Genomic DNA, 16,360 nt, shown 5'->3' on the forward strand with positions numbered 1-16,360 from the left:
TTACTTTAGCAGTGAATGGGGCCAGTTATTTATTTATTAACTATGTAGTTAGCTAAGCCAACTACAATAAAATTAGCTAACTAAAGTAGAATATGTCAACAGCTCGGTAGCTAATAGTAACTAGACAGGGACACTCTAACGAGTGCAAACCCAGCCTTTTCCCTATTAAAATACATTGGGCGAAAATTTCGAAGTTCTGCCATGACCTTGACCTTTGACCTCCAAAATTTAATGGTTTCCTTCCTGGGTGATTGGCAACACATGTACAAAATTTGGTCCAAATCGATCCATTGGTTCTTGAGATATCTTGCAGACACACAGACAGACAGACAGATACACACACACACAGACTGACGCAGGTGAAAATAATAACCCCTCCGACTACTGTCGGCGGGGTTAATTACTTGTAACTTTCTGACAAGTAATCTACTCACTCTCAAGGTAACCTAAACATAATCAATTTTTTTCTAAGGTAATGTTAGAACAATTGAAAAACATTCCTTCCATGTATTAGATGGGCAAAGGGCGCTGTGCTGAGCTGTGAAATGTCTGACACAAGCACAATCCACAGTTCCCACCAAACGCTGGAGTAAATGCATGCGGGTCGGTTCTGACCCATGTGTGTAAACTTGATGTAGAATTACAAAAGCTGTGCTTGTTCATAACTTAAGAAAGGAAAAATAAAAATGATGATTTGTGCTAAACAAAAACAAGATATTTACTGCATATTTGGAAAAGTAAATGACAAAATGAATTTATTTCAAAAGTAGATCATAGAAACACTCAGCCATACATGAAATAACCTGGAAAATGAACGCAGGTCGTTTTTGACCCATGTTGTGCATTAGAAGGGTGGTGATACAAAAAGGGTTTTTATTCAAAAAGTAAGAAAGGAAAAAATAAAATAAGGATGTATGATGATCAAAAACAAGTTAATTGAGGAATATCTTGAATACTGAATGATGGAATTAATTTATTGCAAAGATATAGAAGATAAAAACTCAGCCGGGTCACTTTTGACCCATGTTTTGCATCAAAGGGTTAAATTGCATCGACTCTGAATACGGATAACTTTCTCAGTATACACTCACTGGCCACTTTATTTGGAACACTGCAGTTTTGTGCAGTTCTCTAATCAGCTGATCAAGTCATGCAGATGCAAATCAAGAGCTTCAGAATAATGTTCGCAATGTTCAAACATCAGAATGGGAAAAACTGTGATCTCAAACTAGTCTGACTTCCTTTCACTGTGGCATGGGTATTGGTTTGAGCCAGATGGACTGGTTTGAGTATTTCAGAAACTGCTGATCTCCTGGGCTTTTCACACACAGCAATCTCAAGAGTTTACACAGACAGAATGGCGTGAAAAACAAAAAACATCGCATGAGTGAGGGACAGTTCTGTGGGTGGAAACATCTTGTTAGAGGAAAATGGCCAGATTGGTTTGAGCTTTTTTTGCCAGGAAAGATGTAGTAACTCATAGCAACTCTTTACAACCGTGGTGAGAAGAAAAGCATCTCAGCATGCAACAGCAGAAGAACACATTGGGTTCCACTCCTGCTTAAAGTGGCCAGCGAGTGTAAATAATTAATACTTAAATAAATATAATACGTAAGTCTGAAGGTTAATGACTGATTAGACGTGCTCAGAGCGAGTGCGAATGCTAATCACACTATACACACAGACAATAAAAATGGCCGCTCGTTTCCACCCTCCTCTCTCTCTCTCTCTCTCTCTCTCTCTCTCTTTCTCCCTCCACCCACAAATCCCCCATTTTCCGAGCAAGTGCCCCAGTTAGGAAACCGCTTACGCCCCTCTCAGTCAGAAGTTTGAGCTCCTGCGTTTTTCCCACAGGGTATGTAGCAATATTCAGGGAGCACATTTCGACAGATGCCATCAGAGAACAAGCATATGAGTTACCAGGCAGGCTGCCATCTCCAAGTTCACACGGAATGGCATTAATATGGGATGAAGAGCCCAAAACAACAACAGCACAACAACATGAAAGCCCAAAACCACTGGGACCAGGTAAAGGTTCCATCATTTTATATATTAATGGCTTGATTAACAAAGACTCAAAAACTCACCCGCCAGCGCCTCCGAAAGTTACGACACCAGTGGAACTGACGGCAGAGTTGAAGGACTTTGCAGGGGGAAAAAAAAAAGTCATCAAATCACATCCCAATGAATAAAATATATGTCACTGTTGACCATGACTTATTCAAGAGCCATTATATATTCATGCTTACATTTTTGGAAAACACAATCATTTTAAAATTAATTGGTGGTAAATATTAGCATTACCCAATTAATTATCCATTATGGATATTAAGGAAGAAGATTAGCGACTGAAGTACATTCCAGTAAAATGGCTCAAGGAATTACGAGAGATTTGGTGTGTCTTGTTGGTGGTGTTGGTGTTGGTGGTGGTGTTGCTGTGTTTGCTGTCACTTTTATCCAGGTTACCATTTAGCATCAGTGAAGTCTGTGAAAATATGCATGAACACTTTATTTTTAGGAAAACTGGATACAAGACTCTTGCCTATGACTGGTATGTGTTTAAAGATTTAATAAATAAATGAAAGCTCTCTGAGAAAATTGGAAAATTTTCAGGCCCAGTGGTAAAATGTGTGATGCTTGCTAAAGAAATGAATTAATTAAATTACAAACTGACACAAAGTGAGATTTGGGTTTACATTTGCAAAGTTTTTCGCTATTGCATGAAACAAGACCTTTGTGTGGCCAAAAATTAAAAAAAAAAAATCTGACCAAAGAGGAGCACTTACAGTATTTTACTCAAATATAATACATTCAAGAAATTTCACCAAAAATGATGTAGAAATATTTTTATTCACTTTCTGCTCTTGCTTTGGCTTTCTGCAGTGATCACATTCGAATCATCAAATGTCTCTCGGTCTGCTTAAAAGTGTCTTTTTTAAATTGCTATCTTGTGAGATACGCTTGTTTTCCTCATGCATTTACCTCAAGAGAAAAGAAAAAGTAACACATTATACTTACACGCGCCGGCCACTTTATTAAGAGCACCCATCTACCCACCTGCTGTTTTATGCCGTTCTCTAATCAGCCGATCCCTTGATGTATAAAATCATGCAAATACAAATAGTGACTTTCTTTCACTGTGGCATGGGTGTTGGTTTGAGCCAGATGGACTGGTTTGAGGATTTCAGAAACTGCTGATCTCCTGGGGTTTTCACACACAACAGTCTCGAGAGTTTACACAGACAGAATGGTGCGAAAAACAAAAAACACTGAGTTGAGTTGAGAGAGGGACAGTTCAGTGGGTGGAAACAAACGCCTTGTTGATAAGAGAGGTCAGAGGAAAATGGACAGATTCGTGGTTCGAGCTGCCAGGAAGGACAACCCCGATTCCAAAAAAGTTGGGACAAAGTACAAATTGTAAATAAAAACGGAATGCAATGATGTGGAAGTTTCAAAATTCCATATTTTATTCAGAATAGAACATAGATGACATATCAAATGTTTAAACTGAGAAAATGTATCATTTAACCCTTTGGTGACTGACCCCTTGAAAATGGTTCCTCCAGGAACCATGATGTTTCAGTTGTCAAGACAACAGAAAAACTAAAATACAAATACAAATACAAGAGCATTTTGTTTTGTGCACAAGAGCATTGTGACGCATCTTTCTGTTTTTGTATTTTAGTTTTTCCGTTGTCTTGACAACTGAAATGTCATCGTTCCTGGAGGAACCATTTTCAAGGGGTCAGTCACCAAAGGGTTAAAGAGAAAAATGAGGTGATTTTAAATTTCATGACAACAACACATCTCAAAAAAGTTGGGACAAGGCCATGTTTACCACTGTGAGACATCCCCTTTTCTCTTTACAACAGTCTGTAAACGTCTGGGGACTGAGGAGACAAGTTGCTCAAGTTTAGGGATAGGAATGTTAACCCATTCTTGTCTAATGTAGGATTCTAGTTGCTCAACTGTCTTAGGTCTTTTTTGTCGTATCTTCCATTTTATGATGCGCCAAATGTTTTCTATGGGTGAAAGATCTGGACTGCAGGCTGGCCAGTTCAGTACCCGGACCCTTCTTCTACGCAGCCATGATGCTGTAATTGATGCAGTACGTGGTTTGGCATTGTCATGTTGGAAAATGCAAGGTCTTCCCTGAAAGAGACATCGTCTGGATGGGAGCATATGTTGCTCTAGAACCTGGATATACCTTTCAGCATTGATGGTGTCTTTCCAGATGTGTAAGCTGCCCATGCCACACCCACTAATGCAACTGAGCACTGATAACAACTTGGGTCGTCCTTCTCCTCTTTAGTCCGAATGACACGGCGTCCCTGATTTCCATAAAGAACTTCAAATTTTGATTCGTCTGACCACAGAACAGTTTTCCACTTTGCCACAGTCCATTTTAAATGAGCCTTGGCCCAGAGAAGACGTCTGCGCTTCTGGATCATGTTTAGATACGGCTTCTTCTTTGAACTATAGAGTTTTAGCTGGCAACGGCGGATGGCACGGTGAATTGTGTTCACAGATAATGTTCTCTGGAAATATTCCTGAGCCCATTTTGTGATTTCCAATACAGAAGCATGCCTGTATGTGATGCAGTGCCGTCTAAGGGCCCGAAGATCACGGGCACCCAGTATGGTTTTCCGGCCTTGACCCTTACGCACAGAGATTCTTCCAGATTCTCTGAATCTTTTGATGATATTATGGACTGTAGATGATGATATGTTCAAACTTTTTGCAGTTTTACACTGTCGAACTCCTTTCTGATATTGTTCCACTATTTGTCGGCACAGAATTAGGGGGATTGGTGATCCTCTTCCCATCTTTACTTCTGAGAGCCGCTGCCACTCCAAGATGCTCTTTTTAGACCCAGTCATGTTAATGACCTATTGCCAATTGACCTAATGAGTTGCAATTTGTTCCTCCAGCTGTTCCTTTTTTGTACCTTTAACTTTTCCAGCCTCTTATTGCCCCTGTGCCAACTTTTTTGAGATGTGTTGCTGTCATGAAATTTCAAATGAGCCAATATTTGGCATGAAATTTCAAAATGTCTCACTTTCGACATTTGATATGTTGTCTATGTTCTATTGTGAATACAATATCAGTTTTTGAGATTTGTAAATTATTGCATTCCGTTTTTATTTACAATTTGTACTTTGTCCCAACTTTTTTGGAATCGGGGTTGGATATAGTAACTCATAGTAACTCTTTACAACCGTGGTGAGCAGAAAAGCATCTCAGCATGCAACAGCAGAAAAAAAAAATATATATATATATATATATATATATATATATATATATATATATATATATATATATATATATTAAAGTGGCCGGTCAGTGTATGATCAAATTAATTACTCATTTTCTATTGTAAATTTTAGAAATGCAAATGACATCATTTTAGACAGACAATCAGTGTGTTGATGCCTTTCACTGGAATGCAATTAACTGTTCTTTAAATGAAGTTTTCATCTTTTCCTCACTTGTAGGGGGAATCAAACTTTAAACTTTAAAATGCTAGAATTTTGCTTCTGATGGAGACACAAAAGAACAACAGGTTTCAGGTCAGAATAATGTTTTGTTTTCTAAACTACTATATACAGGGTGTTTCAAAAAACTTGATGTCAGTTCACAATCTAATTCTCGTTCAATTGCCCTTGAATCTTAACAGCATGTGTGTAAACAGGTCAAAATTTTATGTTGAATGTTTTTTTGTTTTAATCTTTTTAGGTATAGGAATGCCATTCATTGGAAAAGAAAAGGTGTTTTGTGTGTTAGAGTACGCTCGAACACAGTCGAACAAGACTGTGCAGCATGCATTTATGACAGAATTCTCTAAAAATGCACCAACTGCAATGCAGATTTGGACACGGCACAAAAAGTTTAAAGAGGAAGGCTGTCTGTGCAGCAGGGCAAAAGGATCTGGACAACCACCAGCTTCGGAAGAGACGGTCGAGCGGGTTCACGAAAAACTCTTGCAAAGCCCCAAGAAGTCCATAAGAAGAGCAAGCCTGGAGACCCAGATTCCTCCAACAACAGTTTGGCGTGTCCTGAGGAAACGTTTGCAAATGAAACCCTACAAGTTGCACCTCGTTCAGTGCCGTGTCTCAATCGGCACGCGTATTGAAAATTTGTGAAATCGGTCATGGAATCCACATACCTTTTGAATTTCTCATTCAAATTTTGAGGAATAAATCTTCTATTGCTCAATATTAAGCTTGTTCAGTTTCATTTGCCTGGACTATGTAGTTTCTGGGATATTTACATCTCAAATAATATCAAAATTTTTGAAACACTCAAATATCAGAATCTCTCCATGTAAAGGGTTTTCCCAGGCTGGCACACATCTATTGTCACTTTCTAATTGCTGTTTGAAATGCAAGCAAAAAAATATTTCACATATTCAGATCCGAGTTACACACCTGCTGAAGCTGATTTTCTGTGCTTTACATTCAGGTCATACAAATCACCTTCGTCGAGTTCATACCTCTGAGGTCCTGAAGTGTCCCAGAGCTGTTTAAAAGCACCACCTTTAAACACCAGCACTTACTTTTTAACGTTGAAAAAAAAAAAAAAAAATCGGGATAGAAAATGCGGACTAAAGAAGAAAACTGCTCTTAGTTTTTTGGGTTTTTTTTTTCCTGTCGAACGTGATATTCTGTAACTGAAAACAAGAGATGATATTTTTTACAAAAATGATCTAAAAATAAAACATACTATGAATTAATAAAAATAAATAAAGCATACTATGAATTAATATTCAACCATGTGAACATTAGATTTGTTTCTACAACACGAGAAACAAATCCAACATTCACATGGTAGAAATAACATCCAAGTCTGGTTATAGATCCTTCAAATATTCTGCTGCTAAATTATTCAACAGTCTGGATTCTACAGTTATAAATGCTAAGTGTGTTAAATAATTTTGCTCAAACTATTGGTTATATATGTACAGTATATAACTAAAACTGTTCTAGATTAACTCTGAATTGTCCAATGAACTCAAAACTCTAAGTTATTATAATTTTCACACCATTTCTTATAGTTTCCGTTGTCAATACAAATCGCTATCAGTTTATTTTAATATGTATTTTATCCACATTATTATATTTTTATTTATTCTATATTATTATATATTTGCCATTCATTTATATTTATGTTATGCATAGATTTCATGTAAACGAGTGGCAGCTTTTGAAACCCTGTGCCTCATAAAGTTGTTGTTTATTATTATTATTAAGTCAAGTCAAGTTTATTTGTGGGCGGCACGGTGGTGTAGTGGTTAGCGCTGTCGCCTCACGGCAAGAAGGTCCGGGTTCGAGCCCCGTGGCCGGCGAGGGCCTTTCTGTGCGGAGTTTGCATGTTCTCCCCGTGTCCGCGTGGGTTTCCTCTGGGTGCTCCGGTTTCCCCCACAGTCCAAAGACATGCAGGTTAGGTTAACTGGTGACTCTAAATTGACCGTAGGTGTGAGTGTGAATGTGAATGGTTGTCTGTGTCTATGTGTCAGCCCTGTGATGACCTGGCGACTTGTCCAGGGTGTACCCCGCCTTTCGCCCGTAGTCAGCTGGGATAGGCTCCAGCTTGCCTGCGACCCTGTAGAACAGGATAAAGTGGCTACAGATAATGAGAGATGAGACATGAAGTCAGTTTGGTTGATGTTATAAACTCTTCATTGATGGAAACTTGAGTGGAAAACTGTTCATGACAACTGCAGTCCTAAAGTTAGCAAATCAGCTGTAGTCCTCAGCCATAAAAGCATTACTGTAAGAGTCCAGAGCGTCCTCCAGGTGTGACTTTCAACTGTCCACATGGGGCCGTCCTCTACAGGAGCGATGCGATGAGACTCCAACCAGACACAGGGCACCAGGATGGATCAGGCAGGTTCGAGGAGCAGAAGAGGTCAGCATCTCGATCTCAGGACCGACATGTAACTCAGAGGGACAGATTTTTTTTTTTTTGGGGGGGAGAGAGAGATAAAACACAGGTTGTTAGGTATGCCCCATGTCACATGAATTATTATTATTATTATTATTATTATTGAAATAAACATATCTGAGGAATCTAGTATATATCGCTGCAAGAATAGTCCAAGTTATAATTATCACAATCATTGCAAATTTGGTTTCATTTAAGAAAATGGCTTCCAATTTTATTATCTGCAAAAATAGCACTTGATCCAGCGCATCCTGTTATTTTGCATTGTATTAATTATATAGTGTGCTTCAGCAGTTATTCATATACACGTTAATGAAGCTATGAAATGATAAATTGAGGTCATGAAACTATAATGTGTGCACAGGATGTCAGCAGAATGTATCTTATTGCTTTTATTTCATTATTTTTTAATTGCAGTTCATTATTTAAAAAAAAAAGTAAATGCTTTTATTAATTTGATACGCTCTCCTGCAAAGAAAGCATGTCCAAGGCGTGAAGGAAAATCTGGCCAAGCACTCATGTTGTTGTTTATAAAGTTATCCATAAAACATTCATTTCTTGAGATTAAGTAACAATTCTGATTAAGATCCTGTCTCAAAATAAAATTCTTACATAACTGACACACCACTCTGTTTTAGGCAAACCCCGCCCCTAACTTTCACCGTGACTCTGACGTAGATTCAAAACGTAGTAGTTACATTTGCCACCCGAATAATCACATCACACATCACATTATCTCTAGCCGCTTTATCCTTCTACAGGGTCGCAGGCAAGCTGGAGCCTATCCCAGCTGACTACGGGCGAAAGGCGGGGTACACCCTGGACAAGTCGCCAGGTCATCACAGGGCTGACACATAGACACAGACAACCATCACCCGAATAATTATATGTGAAAAAAAAGATGACCATTTTGAGGAGAAAAGAATAAATTTGTGAAGGATAAATACAGTTCTAGTCAAGTCAAGTTTATTTTTATAGCGCTTTTAACAACAGACATTATCGCAAAGCCGCTTTCCAGAAAATTAAAGACTTTAAACATGAGCTAATTTTACCCCTAATTTATCCCCAACGAGCAAGCCTGTGGTGACGTTGGCGAGGAAAAACTCCCCTCAGATGATACAAAGAAGAAACCTCGAGAGGAACCAGACTCAAAAGGGAACCCATCCTCATCTGGGTGATAACAGACAGCGTGATTATAAACAACTGGCTTCTATAACGGTGTCCTATATACAGGAGTCACAAAGTATCACTGTGAAACCAGGAAATTCATTACAGTTTTAACATGAAGTCTGTTTTGTTGAAGTTATAAACTGTTCATTGATGGAAACTGGAGTGCAAAACTGTTTATGACAACTGCAGTCCTAAAGTTAGCAAGTCAACTGTAGTCCTCAGCCATAGATGCATTACTTTAAGTGTCCAGAGTGTCCTCCAAGTGCGACTTTCCATGACTGTCCATATGACTGTCATCCTTCCATTTCCAGTTGAGAATACGCCATGTGCATTCTGGCTGCTGCTTCTCACCAGAGCTTTTTATTTTATTTTATTTTATTTTATTTTATTTTATTTTATTTTCTCTTTTTTGTGTTTGTGTAGTTTGATGTTTGTTTTTTGTTTTTGTTTGAGTGTTTTTTCTGCCGGTTGTGGTGTAGCCCCAGACCCAATTTTGGGCATCGGTTCCTTCCAGGCCTTGGTTCACCATGAGTGATGCCTGTGCTCCTCACTATGGACTGCAGTGAGCTCATTGCTCAATTTAACATTAGGGTTGTCCAGCGCTCTTTGCGGCGGTGCTTTTGTGCTTGGCGCGGTGTTCCGAGCGATGTTGCTTGGTGGTGCCGCGGCAGCTGTGCAGGCAGTTTGGGACGTACCAGTGCTCTGTGTGGCGGGGCTTCTATGCTCACTTTGTGGATCCATGGCGCGGTGTTCCGAGCGATGTTGCCTGGCAGCTGTACAGGCAGAGTGGGACTTGTTTTCGTGTGCCTTGTGGTGGGACTGTGGCTGCTACACCATTGGAATGGCATCCTGACCTTTATCTCATCCCATCTCATCTCATTATCTCTAGCCGCTTTATCCTGTTCTACAGGGTCGCAGGCAAGCTGGAGCCTATCCCAGCTGACTATGGGCGAAAGGCGGGGTACACCCTGGACAAGTCGCCAGGTCATCACAGGGCTGACACATAGACACAGACAACCATTCACACTCACATTCACACCTACGGTCAATTTAGAGTCACCAGTTAACCTAACCTGCATGTCTTTGGACTGTGGGGGAAACCGGAGCACCCGGAGGAAACCCATGCGGACACGGGGAGAACATGCAAACTCCACACAGAAAGGCCCTCGCCGGCCACAGGACTCAAACCCAGATCTTCTTGCTGTGAGTCGACAGCGCTAACCACTACACCACCGTGCCGCCTATTATTATTATTATTATTCGTATGAGGCCGCCCTCCACAGAAGCAATTTGATGAGACTCCAGCCAGAAGTAGGGCATCAGGATGGATCAGGCAGGTCTGAGGAGCAGAAGGTGTCAGCATCACTAGTGTCTCGGGATCGACATGTAATTGGACAGATCGAGGGAAGAGACAGGGGGACAGGTTGTTCGGTCTGCCCAATGTCAACTAATGAGTAAGAACAGTATACATTTTGCACTGAGTGCAAGCAGGGACTCCTGCAAGACTAACTAACTAACAGCATAACCAAAAGGGAGAGACATGGATAACATAATAAAATAAAATGTTGTCTTTTTGCTTCGTATTTAGCCAACAATGCAAGAGAACGAGCTTTAGGTGCTGTTTCATTTCCATTCGTGCCTTGTTTACAGCCAATAAAATAAACCTCATTCGTGACTGGTTTGTCTGCAAGTGGTAATGTCTGCAGTATGGCCTTATGAATAAATAACAGGTAATGGAGCTAGGTCCATGCCCAAGTCCAGCATCGAAAGCACAATAAGGTAAAAGAATTCTGTTAATGCTGAGTGCACGGTAATGTATGTATGAGGTTCAGGTTGAAACTGCTGCTGTCTCAGCTCCTTAGTAGTCCTGAGCACCGTGTGTGCGTGGGTGGGTGGGTGCGTTGGCCATGTGTACAGTTGCCTTCTCTTCCTGCACTTAGCTCACTGATAATGGGTCAGGGTTTTTTTTTTTTGGTTAAGGATTAATGCACAAGCTTGTGTACTGCTCAGCGATTCACTCATGAAGGCACTGAGCTGATGTATGATCATGTGTTTACGTTATGCTGAGTTGCAGATAACTTCAGCTTGGACTGATAAAAAATTACAAAGAAAATAAAGTTTTCTAAAAATGTTTGGTTGTATATATTGGTCGCTTGACCACTCATGGTAGGATAATTTTGGATTGGAAATTTTTAAGGTAAAGTTCGGCTCCTGATCTAGGTCACTGCTGTCTCCAATTCCCGTACCTCATTACAGAAAAGTCATACGAACCTCAACATTAATTTATACATGTGTCAAATTTGCACTTGTGTGTGTTTTTAGTTCACACGTATCCTTGATTTTTTCCCACATGAATCATTTATGTGATTCATTTATGTTCAACTGAGGGTGGCACGGTGGTGTAGTGGTTAGCACTGTCACCTCACAGCAAGAAGGTTCTGGGTTCGAGCCCAGAGGTTGACGGGGGCCTTTCTGTGTGGAGTTTGCATGTTCTCCTCATGTTTGTGTGGGTTTCGTCCGGGTGCTCCAGTTTCCCCCACAGTCCAAAGACATGCAGGTTAGGCTAATTGGTAGCTCTAAATTGACCGTAAGTGTGAATGTGAGTATGAATGGTTGTGCGCATCTGTATAATTATGTCGGCCCTGCGATGACCTGGCGACTTGTCCAGGGTGTATCCCGCCTCTCGCCCATAATCAGCTGGGATAGGCTCCAGCTTGCCCGCAACCCTGTACAGGATAAGCAGTTACAGATAATGGATGGATGGATGGATGATTCTGATAAAGTTGTAACGCTGAGTAAAACGCAAATAAAACCAGAACTCAGTGATTTGCAAATCCTTTTTGACCTCTATTCAATTGAGTACAAGACAAAGACAAGATGTTTCATGTCCAATCTAATGAATTATATTGTTTTTTTTTGTAAACATACAGTCATTGTGAATTTGATGCCTGCAACATGTTCCGAAAAAGTTGTGACAGGAGCAACAAAAGACTGAGAAAGTTGTGGAATGCTAAAAAAAAAATTCAAAATAGCCTCAATGAGGCTGTAGCTCATACCAGCCACGGTTGCTGTGTGTCAGTTTGAAATTTCAGACACCCATAAAATCATAAATATCATAAAAATGGTGGCGCCACCATTTGGACAACTTTTACGCATACCCACCTGGGGAACATTGTATGTGAGTTTGATCGAAATCCAATCAGTTATGTAGGACGAGTTGCAATTTTTGTAAATTGTGGACAGACGACAACGGACAATGATGGACGACAGTCAAATGACGGACGGATGACGCGTGATTACATAAGCTCATCTGGCCTGGCCTTATGAGGCATCCTCAAAAGGCTCAGCTGTTCACACGCAAGGATGGAGGAAGTTCACCACTTTGTGAAAATCTGCTTGGGCAAATAGTCCAACAGTTTAAGAACAACGTTTCTCAACGTACAATTGTGAGGAATTTAAGGATTTCACCATCAATGATCCATAATGTCATCAACAGATTCAGAGACTCCAGACAAATCTCTGCATGCAAGAGGTAAGGCCAAAAACCAACATTGAACCCTGTGACCTTCGATTCCTCAGTCAGCATTGCATTTAAATATATATATGATTGTATAAAGGCCATTACTATCTGGGCTTACTTCAGAAAACAATTATCATTAAACACAGTTCATCGCTGCATTTACAAATGTAAAGCAAAAGCCAAATATCAACAACATCCAGAAATTCTCTGGGCCTGAACTCATCTCAGATGGACTGACACAAAGTGGAAAAGTGTTTTGTGGTCTGAAGAGTCCACATTTCAAAATATTTTTGGAAATCATGGACATTGTGTCCTCCAGCCAAAACAGGAAACGGATCCTACAGATTGTTACCAGCACAAAGTTCAAAAGCCAGCATCTGTGATGGTATGGGGGGGTGTTAGTGCCCATGGCAGGGGGAACTTGCACATCTGTGAAGCACTGGCGAACTGTTACGATTAGAGCTGGGATTTGAGCTCAGCCAAAACTTAGCCAGACACCAAAAAAGCAACAGGCAAAGGATTTTACAAGGGATTAGCAGCAGGCTGCCAGGTCACTCCGTTGTGTATAGCTGTTGATGTTGATTTTAAAAGTAACTCAGTAAATTACACAGGGAAATGAATAAGTCTGTGTGAAAAAATACTGTAGTGAGCATGCAGCATGGATGAGTCATCTGGAGACAGAAATCTTAGTTTCTCAGTCATTAACCTGTCCTACTTGCTCTCGATAATACTGGCTTGACTGCTTTATTAACATTCACGAACACTACTGATGAGCGCTACACCGGCTGGAAGGTGACTTCACTGCTGCACTGATGGTGCCGACTCATGGTTAAGCTCACATTGGCTTTCGAGAAGGCTGAGTTTGATAAATTTTTGGTCCCTCCCACTATAATTCAAAATCTGATTGGTTAATTCATCTGTCACTTGGGGTGGCACGGTGGTGTAGTGGTTAGCGCTGTCGCCTCACAGCAAGAAGGTCCTGGGTTCGAGCCCCGGGGCCGGCGAGGGCCTTTCTGTGTGGAGTTTGCATGTTCTCCCCGTGTCCGCGTGGGTTTCCTCCGGGTGCTCCGGTTTCCCCCACAGTCCAAAGACATGCAGGTTAGGTTAACTGGTGACTCTAAATTGACCGTAGGTGTGAATGTGAGTGTGAATGGTTGTCTGTGTCTATGTGTCAGCCCTGTGATGACCTGGCGACTTGTCCAGGGTGTACCCCGCCTTTCGCCCGTAGTCAGCTGGGATAGGCTCCAGCTTGCCTGCGACCCTGTAGAAGGATAAAGCGGCTAGAGATAATGAGATGAGATGAGATCTGTCACTTCCTAGATAAACATGCACTGCCATAGCCTTCTGTCCCGGCAATGAAGTCCTAACCAATGAGTGAGCCAGCTCTAAACTCTTCTTAGCCTAGAGACAAAAAAAAAAAAATCTCATTGGATTACTGTATTTTAATGTTTTCAGGACATTCTTTAATTTCTTTCATATGAAGAATGAAAGAAAATTAGATATTAAATATAAGAAATTAAATATAACACTTGAAATGCTGATATGTTTGGGCCTTCTCTGAAAGTCTAGAAGTCCCTGCTTATTTCAGTAAGACAATGCCAAACCATATTCTGCACATATTACAACAGCATAGCTTTGTAGTAAAAGAGTGCAGGTGCTAAACTGGCTTGCCTGCCTCTGACTGAAAATGTGTAGCCTGTTATGAAGCAAGAATGGGAAAGAATTTCACTTTCAAAACTTCAATAATTAGTGTACTCAGTTCCCAAACACTTACTGAATGTTGTTAAAAAAAAAAAAGTGATGTAACACAGTGTTGAACATGCCCCTGTCGCAACTTTATTGGGACGTGCTGCATGCATCAAATTCAAAATGAGTGTATATTTCCAAAAAAAGTTTATCAATTTGAACATTAAATATCTTGTCTTTGTATTGTATTCAGCTGAATATAGGTTGAAAAGGATTTGTAAGTGATTGCATTCTGGTTTTATTTACATTTTACACAGCATCACAACTTTTTCTGAATCAGGGTTGTACATGAATCATTTTTGCATATGATTCATTTATTTTGATCTGATTTTTAATAATCCCACATGATTAATTTCACACATTTATTTTATTTTCTCCACATGATTCATTTTTCCAATTATTCATTTCTTGTCTTGGATGTGTTGTTGTTGGCGGTGGTGGTTTTTACAAATGCTTCTTTTATTTTTACATTTTATTTTTTACATGATTCATTTATATATAGTATAAATACACTGTCAAAATTTCATTAATAATAATAATAATAATAATAATAATTTTTAAAAGTTTAGCACCTAAAGTGACTTTCACAAAATCAAGGTCACTTTACAGAGCAATCAAACAAATAAATTATTTTTAATGACATTTTAAAATAGAAGATGTAGGAATAATATAAGGAGTAAATTATCAGTAGAAGTAGAAACCTTTATTTAAACCTAAAATTAAATAAATAAATAAATAAAATCAACTTAAATTAAAAGAAAAAGGGAAATCCAATCAGTGGCTATACGCCTCTGCTATCCAAAGCATATATGTATATGTGTAATGCTATCCATTACACATATACAATTTATACAATAAAAAGAAACTAAAAAGGAACTAGTTATGATTAATATTAATTTGCAATATTTACAGAATATGTATATTTAATATGTTCAAATCAGTTATAAATACCAAAAAAAAAAAACTACATAAATAAAATACATTAAAGTCACATAATTACTCTCAATCTCGGGGCCGAACATGATGAAATGAAATGAAATGCGCTTTCACTTGTTTTTCACATATTACTCACATGGGCTGACATGAAAAACACAGGTTCATGTGTGAAATGTATGTGGTTTTTGTGACCTAACAAGAGAAAGTGTATAAAGAGAGGTTGGAGAAAGAGGAGTAGACCAACATGGCCTGTGTATACAAAGCAAATCTCCAGTGATCATCACCAGCAGGCTGTGCTTTACGGAAAACTGCTGCTGTTTCCTTTGAGGGCCCCCTCCCAGACAGCCAGGAGGAGGTGGAGAATCACAATCCCACCCAGTCCAAGTGCTTTCTGTCTCTCTCTTTCTCACACACACACACACACACACACACACACACAGGAAAAGCTGGAGACAGTCTCCACAGCACCTCAGACAGCAGCCTCAGTGCGCCTCGGCGGCCCAAACGGGATCCTCCTCTACTTTGATAGTTGCTTAATTACTCATGTGATGGCATGCAGATGTCTGGGATGCTCCAGCTCAAAGTTCTCCTGAATAACTCGCTGACTGAGTGAGTGACAGGATCCGAGGGGAGGCAGACGTTTAAGGAGCGGTAGGTGCAAAACCAGGGCTATTTATAATTCATCAGCGGAGCAGTTTACGGGCTGTCACGCAGCGTCCCTGTAGCAATGGGATGATGCTAAACCATGATGCTACTTGAAGGGCTGTCGGCTAAATAGTTCTTTGTGTACCAGGTGGCGGCAGGGACTTTGAACAGGAAACGCATCCCGCTTCTGAAGTGTTGCTCTGCTGTCACGATTATGAAAGGAGAAAGTGTTAGGAAGGAGACAGGACTTGATTAACTTTCTGCGTGTGAACATTTCTGTTATTGCTTTTGTTGATCAGGCTTGTGTTGCCTGAGATTTTTTTATGCACGTGTACATATCGTCATCGAGTAATTTTGCCGTAATTGAGAATGTTAAAATGATACGGAATTGAAGGAAAT

The 16,360-nt window shown here is 40.0% G+C and overlaps 1 protein-coding gene across 1 annotated transcript in view; it reads left to right on the plus strand.

Moving 5' to 3' along the window:
- The first annotated feature begins 15,757 nt into the window (after positions 1 to 15,757).
- Positions 15,758 to 16,360, plus strand: part of ednraa (endothelin receptor type Aa) — a 48,953-nt gene continuing 48,350 nt past the window's right edge. Inside the window, exon 1 of the mRNA XM_060926544.1 lies at positions 15,758 to 15,967. The gene's annotated coding sequence lies outside the window, so the exon portion shown is untranslated. The remainder of the gene's footprint in view (positions 15,968 to 16,360) is intronic.

This window comes from Neoarius graeffei, chromosome 7 (assembly GCF_027579695.1).
Source record: "Neoarius graeffei isolate fNeoGra1 chromosome 7, fNeoGra1.pri, whole genome shotgun sequence".
Classification (NCBI taxonomy): Eukaryota; Metazoa; Chordata; class Actinopteri; order Siluriformes; family Ariidae; genus Neoarius; species Neoarius graeffei.